At 36.6% G+C, this 13,349-nt stretch overlaps 1 pseudogene; it reads right to left on the bottom strand.

The window, feature by feature from the left end:
• Positions 1 to 1,211: 1,211 nt before the first annotated feature.
• Positions 1,212 to 13,349, bottom strand: LOC131145703 (hydroxymethylglutaryl-CoA synthase-like; annotated as a pseudogene).

Genomic DNA, 13,349 nt, shown 5'->3' with positions numbered 1-13,349 from the left:
AGTGATGTCCATTTAGCAAAGAATAAGGTCTATCATGGTAGAACTAAGCACATTAATGTAAGGTATCACTTTCTTCGTGATATAATGAATAATGGACAGTTTTGACTCCATAAAATAGACATGAAGGAGAATCCCGCCGATACGTTGACCAAGGTAGTAAATGGAACTAACTTCAAGCAATGAAGAGCAACTAGAAGCTTGAGCTGGAGGGGGAGAAACACAAAAGTTAGAATTTTTGAAAGAAAATCTTAAAGATTAGAAACATCCTCAAATTGGAAGTGAGAGGGAGATTTGTTAGGTAAGTAGAAGTTCACAACCAATGTGTGGGCGCTATGTTAAAAGAATGATAAGAGGAAAAAAAAAAATAGATTGAAGAAAGGTTGATGGTGTAAATTTGGTCAAAAAGGGATTGCAGTCGTTATTACTACCGTACCACATAGTACTACTACTATACTGCATAATACTACTACTGTACCACACAATACTACTACAATACTCATATTTTGGTTATAAATATGTTCATCCCATCTCATTTCAATCATCCACAAGAACTTAGAATTCCTTGTATCTTGAAGTCTTGTTAGCCAATTTTGTATTTGTGTGTGGAGAGAGAACTTGAGATTTTTTGTTTCATATTGTTGTATTGTCCTCATTTGAATTCGTGAATTACTTCTAGCTGCCATATGGGTTTTCTCTTCCAAAATGGAAAAATTTTCATGTAAAATTCTGGTTGATGTATTTGTATGGCTTGTTTTTCATTGCCTTTTTCTATATCAATTTGATCTTGAATTGAGTAGTAAGTGGTATTAGGAGAAGCTGAATTTGTATACGTTGCTGTTTACGTAATACTGTTCAACCATGCTCCCAACTATATCCTCTCCACAGACTTAATAAACCCACACTCGCACGAATTCAACCCAGAGTCCGAGATTTATACTCACAAACACATCAATCCTTTTGTACAAAATATCCAAATAGAGATGGGAAAAATAAAAAGGTGAAGCGCAGGAAATATTTTCTCATCCGACAAATGAGTAACATGAGTTTTGATTACTCAGAATGAGCTTACTTACACTGAGCCAAGTCACATTCATATGAAATTTGGCGAGAAACCTTGAAAGGTACATTATTTAAAACAGGGAAACATCTGAAAACACTGCTATGGTTTTTTTTTTTTCTTTAGTTCTACCCCACTATCTTGCCAACAACTATCAGTGACCATTGGCCAGCAAACCATTTTCAGAGGGCACAATCGAGGGTCTTCCCAGGCTTCTTGGCGTAGAACCTCCTGTACATTGAATCAACTTCGGTGAGGTAGTATGTGACTGGAGGCAACAGCCTACTGTCCTTGCTCGTCACAAAGTCCTTGCCTCCATATCGGTGCTCCATTAGCTGGAGGGTTTCAACAAACTTCTCAGGAGCAATCTGCATACGATCAAATGCGTGCATTATATTCGAATACGTGTTCCATATATCAACTATCATAGATGAGCTAAACAAGTGTTTCGAATGGATTGTCACGTATAAGAGAGAAAAATATGAAAGACAAGGTTCAATTCCACCAGTGTTCCTAAATCTATCCTTTGTGGGTAACACAAACACAAACACATCAGACTTCATAAATTGCTCTTTCAGTTTAGATCTGAAGGGAAAGTTCATTTGCATTGTGCAAATAATAGTCACATGATGTTTAGAAATGGATGAGCATATTTCAAACATTAAGGTCACAAATTTCTCCCTGCTCAACTTTAATGGAAATCAAGTACTGTTATGAAAAACGTGCTTGGTTTGTTATCAGTTGTTCTTTAACAATGAATAAAAATTTCAACAGAACCTGCTATTCTGTAAGCAGTGGTTTTACTTTTACCTTTTTGCATTTCAGTGCATTCAAAGCATCATGTAAATACCACAAAAAATTAAAACGTTTTCTAGGAACAGGGCTGGTCAATTCCTGACCTTGCTTATGGCCAATACAAGAAGGCAGGAAAAAGGTAGTTAACTAAGCTTCAGAATCAAGATCACCACGAAAAGGGAAAATACCTCGTGTCTAGATTTCAGCTTTTCAGAGACATTCAGCACTGTTGCAATGTTTGACAAGCTAAAAGGATGCTGTCCATCTCGAAGTCGGAGTGAAAACATCGTGGCAGTTAGACCACTTCCATATGAGAACATTACAACCCGTTTACCTCCCTGAAAATCAGGGAAACAATCCAAGTTCATCAGTTTTTTATGATAAAATTACCATTTACCAGTTCTCAACATTAGGAACCAGACTGCTACAAAATTAGTTGGAGCATTTACCAGTGAACTGTGCTTATTGTGGAGCAGAGATATGAATGCCGCATAGAGAGATGCAGTATACGTGTTGCCCACTTGTTTGGGCAACAAAGTAGTTGATTGCACCTTTGCATCATATAGATGCTTTGCTGCTAGCTGGGTTGCCTATATATTGGGAAAAAATAAAAAAATAAAAATTACGGTGTCATCAGCAGGGAGTTCAAACCTAGGAGCCATGACCTATTCAAAAACCAACTACACTCATTGCTTTGTAATCAATAAAAATACTTTTTCAAGATCCCGGCTCTGATAGCTCTCATCGCCAGACAAAGCTGAAAATGGAGCAAGCATCTCTTTGGCAGCCTCTCCAACAAAGCTGATCAAGAAGTGCAATTGCAGAATCAGCAACTGATTAGTGTGCAAACAATTTCAAAGGCACCTAAAAGGCATATTAAAAGAAATAAAGTGCCTCCTCTTCTTAAGTTAATAGCAAAATAGGGTAAAATATGTGTAATTCTATTTAATAGAACATATGCAGTCAAAATTACATTAGGCGTCTCCTCTAAATCCACCACAGCCTCTCCCCTCTTCTTTGCGGACAATTGTAAAGGTAAGAAACATAAATGGCGGCTCAAAACCAAGAAACACACACTTTACAATATGTAAAGAGGAATCCTCAAAAAATAGGTCCAGAAAACACAGAAAGGTTCCTCTAAATATCAATAGATAAAGCAGCAGACATCCAAGTATGACAGCAGCGGAAAGCTGAGTGCACTTTGGACCTGAAAATAAAAGTGAGGCAAAAAATTATACAAAACCACAGAAATATATGCAAAGCAAAGTGAGATTGTGGAACCTGGCATTCCTCAGGAAGTCATTGAAGTACAATCGAGCAAAACTTTTTTGCACAAGCTGGAGTAGCAATTCAAAGAATACTGTAAATTACTAAATTTTCCATAACAAATTTATGAGATCTCTGATAGCAATTTGTATAGCTAGAAGTAAATGCATGAACTGCAGTATCTTGTTATATGGAGAATGAAACACAAAATAATCAGCATCTGAAATTGAAAATGGCTTGCTTTCAAATTCTCGTACCTATATATAAATAGGAAATAAGCCTGGTCATGTACACCTATACGGAAGAAAATTGTTACCTGTATGTGGAAGGCTGCTTTTGAGTACTTAAGCGTTGCTGAAAAGGTGAGAAGGGTGGGGGTATCACTTGATTCGGCATGTGATTGTTGTGAGATGAGACAATCAGAAGATGTGGAACATGTTTTAAATAAGGGAGATCTTGCTACTGATGTATGGAGGAAGGTTTCGGTGGAGGTAGGAATACCTTTCCTTTGGTACCAAAGTTGGAAAGAAAGAATTCAAATGTGGTTTAATAGGACTTTCCGATACTCTCAATTAGGAACATTAATGGGTTTGATTCCTTATTTAGTAATTTGGAGGTTGTGGAGAAGGAGATGTGTGACAATAATGAAAGGAAAATTGGAGAGTAGTACAAATGTGTGGCTATCCATTAAGAATTGGGTGCGGGTTTTGAGTATGAATATGACAGTTATGACTCAGTTAAAGGATACTGATGTTCAGATATTGCAGAATCGGGAAGTGCAAATTTTGAATAAAAGAAATAAAACTATGCAAGGTGTGAGATGGCTAAAACTGAGATAAGGGATGTTGAAACTAAATTTGGATGGGAGCAACTTGGGGAACCCAGAGCCGGCAGGTGGTGGTGGCATCCTTTGAGACCGTACAGGTTTTTTATTTTTGGTTTTTCAAAATAATTTGATTCTTATTCTAATAATGAAACTGAATTGAGAGCAATGATGAGAGGAATAAAGCTTTGTAAACAATTGGGCCATACTAGTATTGACATTGAATGTGATTCGAAGATTGTATTAAATTGGATAAGATCTAGTAAATACTCATTGTGGCATTTGTGGGATATTTTGGAACAGTTTATTGGTTTATTGGAGGGAGTAGACTTTTCTATAAATCACTTGTATAGAGAAATGAATAAAGTGGCAGATGTTTTGGCTTAACAAGGTGCTATGGGAAGGAATAGTTTGTTTACAAATAGTAGTCAACTTCTTTGAATTATCAAAAGGTTTGTATAAAATGGATAAGATGGATACGATTTATATGATGTATGTTTAGTTGGTTTCCTTTTTTTTGGTTTGATGCATGAGGTCTTTTATTGGTTGTTATGTTCTTGTTTAGTTTTGTTTGGATTTGTAGTCCTATTTTGGCTAGATATTAGTGTTATTTTTTGAGAGACCTTTAATTTTTTCTATCTGTAATCTCTCAATGCTTGCCTTATAACCACGGTATTTCTCCGCAAAAAGTGAGAATATATCAATAAATAAAGAAGGTGCTGCCCTCCTTTACAAAAAAAAAAAAAGTACAGCTATACAGAATTTTGACCAGGAGAATGCCATGGATATAAAAATGTGATCATAAATTCAGTGACTTACTTATTACAAAATCGTTGGTAGCAAAAATTCAGTGCCATGAGATAGCAAGTTTGGGAAAGCTTTCCATTTACCACCTATAAGTTTGTTTAGGAAACTTGAGTCATCAAACAGGAACTAGTGACCATAAAGAAAATGCACGAAGTAGAAACAATAGACCCAATTAAGAAGAAAAAAAATAAAATTAAAGTACAGTAAATTACGGATAAAAAGTAAAGGTTTGATCAAAGTATTATGTGACAACCATAAGCATACACACTGCAATTTACGTAAAATATTTTTGACATTTACAATACCAAATATAAGGAACAAAGGAGGCATTACTGGATATTCACTTGCAAGGTCGGGCTTGTAAAAATCGTAGGCATGAGACATATGACTCCCCCTATATTTGCTTTCAAAAGCAATAGGTGCATCAGGCCCTATGAGCATGGCAATAGCAGCTGCTCCTCCAGTAGGCCGGGCTGGCCCTTCTGCATAGACCTGAAACAAGATTAACCCTTTAAGCAAAGTTGACATAAATAATGATGGTCGGATTAACCAAATACATGTATGTATATCACTGTAGAAAAGACAGATAGCCAAAATTCTGTGATATGCTCTGTTCTGGAAATATCTATACAGCCAGATTAAAAGTTGCATGTTGCTGAGGTTATTCCTACTTAGAAACAACATCTGTTTAGATTGCATTCCAAGAAAAACAAGAAACTGTAAAAATAAGAAACTTGTTAACGTAAAACACTAATGGCCCTGCATGGGATGATATAAAATTCCTTTTTTAAGAGAGATTAGGTCCATGTGCAAGTCAAGATTTTGCTTCTATTTTTTAGTATGAAGCTAATGTTGGGTGGTCTTGGACCTTCTCAACCCCAAAAGCTAACTTGTAGGGTGAGACTTTCCCTCAGTCTTAATAACTGACTATCAAGCTCCTTCCACAATCGATGTGGGACAAATCTCAACAATCTTCCCCTCACGCATCAACCACATGCCCGGCATCTTAGGAAGAAACCATGGGTTCTGATACCAGTGTTGGGTGGTCTTGGGTCTTCTCAACCCTAAAAGCTAACTCATGGGATGAGACTTTCCCTCACACTTAATAACTGACCACAGCCCCTTCCACAACCGATGTGGGACAAACCCCAATAGCTAAGAGTTATTCACCTCTTTATAAGAGATACTATTTATGACTACTAAAAGAATTAAGGCAACTTAGCCTCTGAGAAACAATGCAGAAAATGAAAACTCTAGTATTCCAGGCAAAGAGAACATACTGCACTGTCGATGCATACAACAAGCCCGTAACAACCATCCCACGAACTACTCTCCACCCAATTTACACAATTCAATAAAGCTGCAGTCCCTCCATAGCATGCATTTGATGAGTCAACTCCTTTGTTGAATTATGGCTCATTTCTAGAAGCTCACCATTGTTGAACTTAAGATTGTCATGGAAGTCTTTAATGATGGGCTAGTTTTCAATGGTAGGTGATGAGTTGTTGTAATAGTATTATTTTCAAACCTATATAAACCATAACTTCCATTTGTAATTTCATCACCAAATTTGCCTACTTTTCTCTTAGGCACATTTTCTCTTCTCTCTTTCATCTTGTAATATTTCTGCAATAGAGGAATATTAGTTGATAGTATCCGAGGACGTAGGCACAATTAGCCAAATCTCATTAAATTCTAGTGTTCTTCCTTTCATCTATTCAGTAGTTAGCTTTTGTCGAGTATAGTTGTAGTAATATATTGTGTTAATTACATGTCTAAGGAAAATTCTATCTAGGAAAGTGGGACTTAAGTGGTCCGTTGTGAGCCCCCACTTCCCTGGGAATTTTCCTAGTATAATTTTACACAATCATTCACTCTCTATTTACTTGTGCAATAGTAAACTGTGGTAAAGTTAGGTGGAATAATCTTGTTGGCCAAACGAGGCTTTTCAATCTTATTTTGATGATAACAAATGATGTTGGTATAACTTGCTTGTTGAATGATTTTGTTTCAAGAATATATATCTCAACACAAGAGAAAGAAGCTATGAATTAAAGCATCATCAAGAGAACAAGCTGTGCATTTTCATAATATCAAGAGAACAAGTTATGAATATCAAGAGAAAGTTTCAACAAATCTTTTCAAGACTTAAAGAAAAAGACTTGAAGCCTTAGTACTTAAAAGCTTAAAGATAAAAAGGGGACTTGAAGTCAAGAGGCTTATCGAAGACTTGAAGCATCATGTTTAAGAAGAGCTTGTTGTAAGTACTTCACATCAAGTGACAATTTAGAAAATATGAAGCTCTTTAAGGGACCAATATGAACTTAATAAACTCATTTTTAAATCCTTGAAATATTTTATGAAAAATCAAATCATATATGTAAAGCTGAAATGGAAAAATAAAAAAGAAAAACCAATTTTTTGTCTGTCTAGCCTACTGACTTAACCAAGGCAAAATTACCTAGCCGACTGACTCAAAATGAACTGTGTCTATCCAGCTGACTGACAATTTCTTGAAATAATTTTTTGGGAGACAGAATGGTGTCAGCCGCCTGTCCATCTGATTGACCCTGTGATTTTTGAACTACCCAATCACCTGTCTAGCCGACTAACTCCACGGATTTTTGTTTTTTAAACTCCAACGGGCAAATTTCAAAAATTGGTTTTTCAAAATATGAACGTTGTAAAAAACTTGGATACCACTCAAAGACCCTTGAGGAACAAGGAAACTAAACCAATAATGCCTATAAATACTCCTTTAAACTCAAGAATTAAATCATCCAAGTAATTACTCAGCTCTCTTGAAATTAAAGCATTCAATCTCTCAAAACTTTCTATTGCTCACACTCCATTTGGGAAAAAAGTTCTGAAACTCTGTTGAAATATCAAAGACAAGATTCATACTCCGAGTTTGATTATTCAAAACAAAATCTTGGTGATCTCTAAACACTTGAGTTTCATAGTTTCTTTATTGTTTATTTGATCGAAGTATTGATTGTGCTCTAACTTGTACAATTCTACTCTGTTTTGAGAGTTTCTTTTATACACAGATCATTATAGAAATTTCTTTGTATTGTTGACGATTCAAGGATTGTTTGGATCGTTGTACCAAGTGAGGATTGTTTGCTTGGAGAGGTTTCTCTACCTAAAAGGAGGAATTTTGTAAAGGCTTGCTCTGCCCGGTAAAAGAGCATACTTAGTGCTTTGGTGGAATTGACTAAAGGCGAGGACATAGGTTGGGAATAAGCTGAACCTCGTAAATCTCGGTGTTCTTCTTCTCCTTACTCTCTTTACTTTCCACATTATATACTGTGTATATCAAGTGCAGGTTGCAGGGCTTATGCATCATATTCAAGGAAGTCTCTTGATTTAAGAAAGTACGTTTTTAATTAACCTTTTGCGGAAACCCAAAAGGGAGTACGTTGGTTAATTTGCGAAAATCTTGGTTAAGAGATAAAGTAATAAAATTTCATTCAAAACAGGCTTTACAAAACAGCTGCAGGACTTCTATCAAGGGAAAAATTATTCTTGAATGATTGGTTAAGTTTTATATTTGATTGGATTGTATTTTGGTTTAAGTTTGTGGTGTGATTTGGTTTAAATTGCAAATTGATTAATTTACTTTTAGAGTTTTAAATTACAAAAAAAAAAATATATAATAAGTTTAATCAAAATATACCAATTCACCCCCCCTCCTTTTGGTTGCTATCCTAAATTTCAAATCTCAAGTTTCACAACAATTGGTATCAGAGCCACGATTATTCTTAGTATACTCTGTGGTTGTAGCTTAGTCTGATCTTCCACATTAGAAAAGTTTTCCTTGGGCTATTGGCATTCCGCATTGGCAGCTATTGAATAGCATTTATGGTAGATAGTGCAAAAACATCCACATCAAACTCGTCTATTCTGGCAAGAACTACTGTGACAAATGCCAGATTTGCAGTGGAGATTTTTTATGGCATCGGTCATTTTGGTATGTGGCAAAGTAAGGTTCTAGACGCTCTCTTTCAGCAAGGCCTAGAGATTGCCATTGAAGAAGAGAAATCAGAAGATATTGAGAAGAAAGAATGGGGGACCATCAATTGATTGACATGTGGTACAATTCGATCGTGTCTTTCAAGAGAGCAAAAGTATGCATTCTGTAAGGAAACTTCTGCAAATAAGTTGTGGAAGGCACTGGAGGAAAAGTTTTTGAAGAAAAGCTCTCAGAACAAACTCCATATGAAGAAAAGACTATTTCACTTCACTTATGTCCCAGGTACCACTATGAATGATCATATCACCAACTTTAATAGGTTGGTTACTGATCTAGTTATTCTAGATGAGACTTCTAAAGATGAAGACCTAGCTTTGATGTTGTTGGGATCCCATCCTGAGGAGTTCAAGTTTCTTGAAACTACTCTACTCCATGGACAGGATAAAGTGTCTCTTAGCGAGGTTTGTGCTGCTTTGTACAACTATGAATTGAGGAAGAAGGACAAGCTTGAAAGCACAAGTGGATCCAACGAGGCTCTAGTAGTTCGAGGCCATTCACAAAGCTATAATAGAAGAAAGAAAGAGAGATCCAAGTCAAGGTCCAGACCAAACAAAGATGAATGTGCCTTTTTTTGGGAAAAAAAGGCACTGGAAGAAAGACTGTCCTTAGCTAAAGAATAAAGGCAAACCTAATAAAGGAAAGGCCGTTTCAAATGTGGCTGAGTACGAAGATGGAAGCTCAGATCTTTCACTTGCTGTTACGCCGTCAACTAGTTCTTCGAGTATATGGCTACTAGATTGTGGGTGTAGCCATCATATGTGTCCCAATCGAGATTGGTTCTTTGATTTTAAAGAACTAGAAGGTGGAGTCGTATACACAGCAAATGATATCCCTCTTACCAAACATGGGATTGGTTCAGTCCGCTTGAGGAATCAAGATGGATCAACCAAAATATTGACAGATGTTAGATATGTACCAATTTTGATGAAGAATCTTATTTTTGTGGGAACCCTAGAATCAAAGGGATTCAAAGTAACAGCAGAAAATGGAGTCATGAAGATCATCTCTGGTGCACTCATGGTAATCAAGGGAATTCGGAAGAACAATAACTTGTATCACTATCAAGGTCGTACAGTTATTGGGACGACAGCAACAGTTTCTACTAATGATAAGGAAATAGAAGCAACTAGGTTATGGCATATACGCTTGGGGCGTGCAGGTGAAAAATCCTTGAGAATTCTTACAAATCAAAGATTATTAAAAGGAGTAAAGACCTGCAAGCTAGATTTCTGTGAACATTGCATCGAAGGGAAGTAAACAAGAGTGAAATTTGGTACTACAATCCATGATACCAAGTGTATTTTGGATTATGTTCACTCTGATGTGTGGGGACCTTCCAAGACAACTTGACCGGGAGGAAAACACTACTATGTGACTTTTGTTGATGATTTTTCTCAAAGAGTATAGGTGTATACTATGAAAACTAAGGATGAAGTTTTAGGAGTGTTCCTCAAATGGAAAAATATGGTGGAAACTCAAACAAGCAGAAGGATCAAGCGCCTCCATACAGATAATGGTGGAGAATATAGAAGTGATCCATTTCTTAAAGTTTGTGAAGAAGAAGGTATTATACGACACTTCACAGTGAGAAGTACACCACAACAGAATGGAGTGGCAGAACGTATGAATCGAACATTGTTGGAGAAGGTTCGGTGTATGTTGTCCAATGCTGGGTTGGGTGGAGAATTTTGGGCTGAGGCTGTAACATATGCCTGCCACCTCATCAACCGCCTACCATCTACTGCTATTTGTGGTAAAACACCATTGGAGAAATAGTTTGGAAAGCCTGCTATAGATTATGATTCCTTACATGTATTCGGTTCCACTGCTTACTATCATGTCAAGGAATGAAAGCTGGATCTGAGGGCTAAGAAAGCAATCTTTATGGGAATCACCAATGGAGTAAAGGGATATCGTCTTTGGTGTCCAGAAACAAAGAAGATAATCTTCAATAGGGATGTTACCTTTAATGAATCTACTTTTTAAAAAAGGGTGACAACAGAAAGTGTTGAGCAAAAAGATGGTGCTCCAAAACAGGTAAAGTTTGATAGAAGAATTGTTTTCCCAGAAAATGAAGACTCTCCTATGGTAGAAGAAGAGTAGCTTGAAGAAGAGGTTTCAACCCAAGAACCTCTACAACAACGTGAATCTATTGCATTGAGTAAGCCAAAGAGAATAATTAGAAAGCATGCTCGCTTGGTTGACATGGTGGCTTACGCATCTCCAATTGCAAACAATGATACTTCTGTCACTTACAATGAAGCAATCCAAAGTTCAAAAGAAGAAAAGTGGAGGGGAGCCATGAATGAAGAAATGCAGTCCCTTCATAAGAATCGAACATGGAAGCTTGTTAGTCTTCTGAAGGGAAAGAAGGCAATTGGGTATAAATGGGTACATACAAAGAAAGATGGATTTCTTGACAAGAATAGTGTTCGCTACAAAGCAAGGTTGGTGGCTAAAGGCTATGCACAAACGGAGGGAATTGATTACAATGAGGTATTTTATCTAGTAGTAAAACATTCCTCCATTAGAATCTTATTGGCTTTGGTAGCAAAATTGGATATGGAATTAGTTCAATTGGATGAAAAAACTGCATTTTTACATGGAGACTTGGAAGAGGAAATCTACATGACTCAGCCAAGAGGTTTCAAAGTTGCTGGAAAAGAAAATATGGTGTGCAAACTTGAAAAATCGTTGTATGGATTAAAGCAATCCCCAAGGCAGTGGTACAAACGATTTGACAAGTTTATGATGGGGCAAAAGTACAGAAGAAGCAAATATGATCACTGTGTGTATTTTTGCAAGCTATAAGATAAATCTTACTTATATCTTCTTCTTTATGTTGATGATATATTGATGGCCTCCAAAAGTCAGATAGAAATTGACAAACTGAAGGCTCGGTTGAATAGCGAGATTGAGATGAAGGATCTAGGTGAAGCAAAGAAGATTCTCGGTATGGAAATAAGTAGAGATAGGAACTTGGGGAGGCTTTGTTTGACTCAAAAACATTATTTGAGGAAAGTATTGAAGCGTTTTGGTATGAATGAGAAGTCAAAACCTGTTAGTACTCCGCTTGCTCCCCATTTCAAGTTGAATGCATCTCTATCTCCAAAAAATGAAGCAGAACGAGAATACATGTCAAAAGTAGCATATTCAAGTGTTGTTGGTAGCTTGATGTATGCCATGATGTGTACAAGGCCCGATATTTCACAAGTTGTTGGAGTTGTGAGCAGGTATATGCATGATCCTAAAAAGGAACATTGGCAAGCTGTGAAATGGATTCTACGATACATTTTGTATACGGTAGATGTTGGACTGATATTTGAGCAGGATAAGCAAGATGGTCATAGTATTGTTGGATACTGTGATTCCGACTATGCTGGTGATTTGGATAAGCGTCGATCAACTATTGGCTATGTATTTACTTTTGCAAAAGCGCCGATTAGTTGGAGGTCTACCTTACAGTCAACAGTTGTTTTGTCCACTACAGAGGCAAAGTATATGACAGTCACAGAGACTGTGAAGGAGGCAATTTGGCTTCAAGGATTGATAAAAGATTTGGGAATTGAACAGAAGCACATCAAGGTGCATTGTGATAGCTAAAGTGCTATCCATCTAGTAAAGAACCAAGTCTACCATTCAAGGACAAAGCATATCAACGTTCAATATCACTTTGTTCGAGAAATTATGGAAGAAGGTGGAGTAGTAATCCAGAAGATTTGAACCATTGAGAATCCTGCTAATATGATAACAAAAGTGGTGATTGTGGTCAAGTTTCAACATCCTTCAATATCAATGTTACCATTTTCCTGTTTGCTCATACAAGTCAAGCAGAATAATCACAAAAGGGAAAATATTCATGAACTCCAAATTTTTGTAGATGCAAAAGCCAAAACCTTGGCAGAAGATGCATGTTCACAAATAACAAGGATCATATTGGTAAATTCAACATAGAATAAGGGGTGTAATAGTAAAACAGTTCCAAAGCTAAGTCCTAGTGGTTGGGTCATAGCTCGCCAGATTTTTCCAAAATGTCTAAATAATACTGCAAGACGTTTTCCCAGTGAAGCTAATTTAGGTTCATAGTAAAACCCTGAAGCTATGTGATGCCAAAATAGCTCACAAACAAGTGAGATTACAAGTTTTGAAGATATATAGATCATGTCAAAACAATAGATTTAATGCTATAAATTTTGCAGCTAGTGTCGAGTTATTATTAAAATTTTGCATAACTTGAAGTGTATGCCTTTTGTATAAGGCAGCAACACAAGATAGTTTTACCACAACTGAAGTGACAAGTTCATCCCATCTTCTCTGCTACAAAAGGTTGGCCATTCTAAAAAAAAAAAATCTAATCCAAAAGAAATCAGAAGTACCTCAAAAATTTGCATCAAAAAGGTCTTAATGGACTTGCTCTTGTCTATAACAGTCTCGCTTCCAACTTCAAGGCGACCTATTTGTCTTAGATCAATCTCATACTTCTCAAGGTATGTGAAGAGTCTCCTTTGGATGTTGATTTTGAGGCTTCTGATTTTTTTTAGGATCCTTGTGGCAAAATTGATCAT

This window comes from Malania oleifera, chromosome 13 (assembly GCF_029873635.1).
Source record: "Malania oleifera isolate guangnan ecotype guangnan chromosome 13, ASM2987363v1, whole genome shotgun sequence".
Classification (NCBI taxonomy): domain Eukaryota; kingdom Viridiplantae; phylum Streptophyta; class Magnoliopsida; order Santalales; family Ximeniaceae; genus Malania; species Malania oleifera.
This window is presented reverse-complemented; position numbering and strand designations above follow the sequence as displayed.